The sequence below is a fragment of the Boleophthalmus pectinirostris genome, unplaced genomic scaffold (assembly GCF_026225935.1).
Source record: "Boleophthalmus pectinirostris isolate CB_2022bp ecotype Guang Dong unplaced genomic scaffold, ASM2622593v1 HiC_scaffold_16, whole genome shotgun sequence".
Taxonomy (NCBI): Eukaryota; Metazoa; Chordata; class Actinopteri; order Gobiiformes; family Gobiidae; genus Boleophthalmus; species Boleophthalmus pectinirostris.
In genome coordinates this window covers 19,708,008-19,711,580 of record NW_026571095.1, presented here as the reverse complement: position 1 = coordinate 19,711,580, position 3,573 = coordinate 19,708,008, and the positions used below count along the sequence as shown (strand labels likewise).

The following is a 3,573-nucleotide window of genomic DNA, read 5'->3' as shown; positions in this document are numbered from 1 at the left end:
ACAGAAATGTGGCAATATAGAAAGTGCTCCACTCTGTTTTCAAACTCCAGTCACCTTCACTCATTTGGGAAATCTCAGCCCTGGAATTTCTAATCTCTACTAAACAAAAGGTAAGAAGTAGCTGTTAACTTGAAAGCTGCAACTTCATGACATCACAAGGTGAAACAGAGCATTTTGAAATTTGGAGATGTAGAGGCTTGTGTTTCCTTAAAATATAATTCGGCTACAGGCACAGTCTTTCAAAAAAAAAAAAAAAGGAAGAGAAATAAAGTTAAGAGGTACAAAATGGTTGAGGGATGACAATCAAAGGCGTAAATAATCCCCAAACAATCTCCCAAACTGCTTTTAAACATAGAATTACGCTGTTGCTCCTCTGCAGTTATGAGAAGTGCACTTCCCCAGTCAATTCCATACAGGAAAGGAGCTGTTAACTTGAAAACTACAGCTTCATGACATCACAAGGTGGAACAGAGCATTTTGAGATTTGGAGAAGTAGACAGACATAATACAGGATTACTCAAGCATGTGTGAATGAAAAAAAACACAACTCCAGGTATGTTTTATTTGAACATGTCTTAAATCTCACAAGAATCAATTTTGTATAATCTAGGACCTTTAACTCAAGTGTTGCAGAGCTATAGCATTGAACCCCATCAGTACAGTGTTTATGTCAGTCCCACAAAAAGAAAAAAAATTAAATTCTTCCTCTTGAATTTGACATCTTTATGCTGCTTGTAATGACAACACATTTGTTATAAAACTTGGTAACATCTCACACTCCAGCCTGTGTCTTACATGGCAAGGATCCCTGGTTGTCTGTTTCCTCTTTAATTCCGTCTGCTGGCCTCTCTTTCTTTCTCCTTCTCTTCCTCTTTCTCTCTTAAGTCTGGTGCGTGTCAGCTGAGAAAGGCTCCAGTCTCCACACACCCGTCTGTGATGAATAAGTAAGTGGTGAAGGAGGCTGGCGCTTGTTGAATCCACTGCCCAGGGGCGTTATAGAGGGAGCAGTCACAGTACAGCGTATCTGTAATGGGAGCAAATGAGGTACGTCTCATATTGTATTTGTCTATGGGATGAATTAAACTCAAGTTGCAGCCATAATAGCACCTCAGCACCATATGCCTTTATATAGGATTTTAAATTGGAATCAGATCTAAACTTGGAGTTGGACACCACAAAATGTCAGAGTTAGGCCCTAATAGGTTGCATTCATGATGGTGGGGTGATGACTTTAGCATTTCTTTCACAGCTTTTGACAGAAATATCCAAAAATGCTGAACCTTTTATTTATTAAAGTCTAAATCTGCAAACTGGCCATAATTAAGAGAGAAGTCATTTTTACAAAAACAAGACTACCCCTTCAAACGGACTTTTATTGGTAAAAGAGTTGACAAATGTGTTGACAAAGATATTGGACCTGCTCATGTTTGCCAAATGGACAGGAACAGTATTCATAGAGGAATAATGTATAAACTTGTGGATTTAGGAAACTGCAAAGTCCGGTATAAATTTTACCATAGCTCAACCTCCCTGTATCTCAATTTTAAACTATGGACAGTGTGATCCCACAAGAACCCAACCTGTTGCCTTTTGACTGGCAATTCTGATGCTACCTCCTTTTTTCATAGTTCGTAGTTTCACCCACTTAAAACACTTTAAATTATATATGGCACATTTGATTGCACAACACTTTTAATCATATTTGTACATATTAAAAAAGGACATTGCTCTTAATTGTTTTTTAAAGTGTATTTATTTAATTGCCTTTCCTTTTACCTCTTTAATCTTGAGGCACAGTAGCACTTTAATTGAAAGATGCTGGTTCCTGGAGAGAAAGGAGACATAATTAACCAGTTGCAATAAACTGAGTTGTGCAATATATATGGTGCAATATCTATTGTCAGTATGTTTATAAGTATTCATGTGTGCGTTAGCAGAAGTAAAAGTGCAGATACAGAAATAAAAGTGCAGATACAAAGGCAAAAAGTTGCTCAAAAGTAAAATGTCACATGAAAACTTAAGCTTAAGTAAAAGTATTAAAGTTTCTGTTTAAAATGTACTTTAAGAGTAAAACGTAAAAGTATTTCACATTAGGGTTAATTAGTTTAAATTGTTTAGTTTGCTGAAAAATTAAACGAACTGAAAACCTTTAGACAGGATGTTACCACAAAGTAAAATAATCCTTAAAGAACACATATTACACCAAACCAACTTTTCATTTTTACTTTTCAGTCCAGTTTCAGAATGTAGTGGAGTAGAATGTACAGATACCTGCTCTCAAATGTAGTGAAGTAAAAATAAAAGTATCTACTTTAAAATGCACTTAAGTACAGATACCTAAAAATTCTACTTTAATACTTGTACTTCATTACCTCCATCTCCTGTGTGTTCGTGTGTTTTTAGTGTTTTAATGACTGGTGTTTGTTGCATGTTCACTTACCTCCAGATCCATGTTAACGCCTTTTTTTTGTGTCCAGGTCTTAAAAGAGTCCCTAAGCTACAAAGTCCTCTTTTGAAGGTTCCAGGCTGGACCAAGTCAAGAAAATGTACAGGGGTAGTGGGGTAGGTATTTTATTGGTTTGTGTTTTTTTTTAAAGTTTACCTGGTGTATAGATTTAGGGTTTTTATGTATATAGCTGGATTTTTAATACTTTCTTGGTTTTGAGGTTTGTGTTATTGAGTGTTTAGGTGATATTTTAAAGCTAATGTTAATTTTATCATCCCTGTTTTATCTTGCTTAGTTTTATCCAATCAGTCAGACAAGATAAAAGTCTCTTCCATACAACATTCTGCTTTTTTTGCTGCTGGAGAGGAAACTGCTGCTTGACCTCCTTATTACACACTGCACTTTTTGGTACCTGCACTTTTTGTAATTATTGAAACGTAAAAGTATAGGCCAAATTGCTTCCTTCGTCTGTGCTTTCAACCTACTTCACATCACTATTAGACTCCACTCAACGTAAACAACTTATTCTGATTATTCTGATGTTATTCTGAATTTATCAATGCAGGTAAGTTGTTTAAGCGTATTGCCCATGGACACAACAACACAAAACATTTCCTCATGCACCCCAATTTAGAGAGATCCAAACTTGTGCTCAGTACTAATGGCCACACAAAAACAGAAGACACTGAAAACTGAACTGAACCTGAAGCTATTACATCACCAATATGAAGCCCTTTTATAAGTAAAATCGAGCATGCTAAATTTACAACCCAGGGGCACTGAAAAGAAAATAAACAGTGTGAACCATGCCTGTAATAGTAGCAAATGAGGTGAGCTGGATATTACATTTGTTGTGGTGCAAAATGGCTCAGGATAGAGGGACATGAAGCCAGACAAAAATGGCTTGACAGCTCCTGGGAGAGGCTTTGATTGATGGCAATGCTCCAGGGAACACTTCAATATGAACTTGGTTAAGTCAGAGCCACAAGAAGCATTCATCAAGCCACTGCCATATCGCGAGGGGAGTTCGACGCTCACTGCAAGCAAAGGCAGCGTTTTATTTGTAAAAGTATCTGGGGAACATCTTCACAAGAGTTGCGACTACCTATCTGCAGCTATTTAAGGAT

The 3,573-nt window shown here is 36.8% G+C and overlaps 1 long non-coding RNA gene across 1 annotated transcript; it reads right to left on the bottom strand.

Annotated features, from left to right (window-relative positions):
* Positions 1 to 829: 829 nt before the first annotated feature.
* LOC129408305 (uncharacterized) lies at positions 830 to 2,467 on the bottom strand. The gene is made up of 3 exons (XR_008631872.1): positions 2,441 to 2,467; positions 1,777 to 1,825; positions 830 to 1,024 (listed from the first exon to the last, which is right to left on the bottom strand). It is a non-coding gene; the product is annotated as an uncharacterized LOC129408305 (long non-coding RNA).
* Positions 2,468 to 3,573: the final 1,106 nt, after the last annotated feature.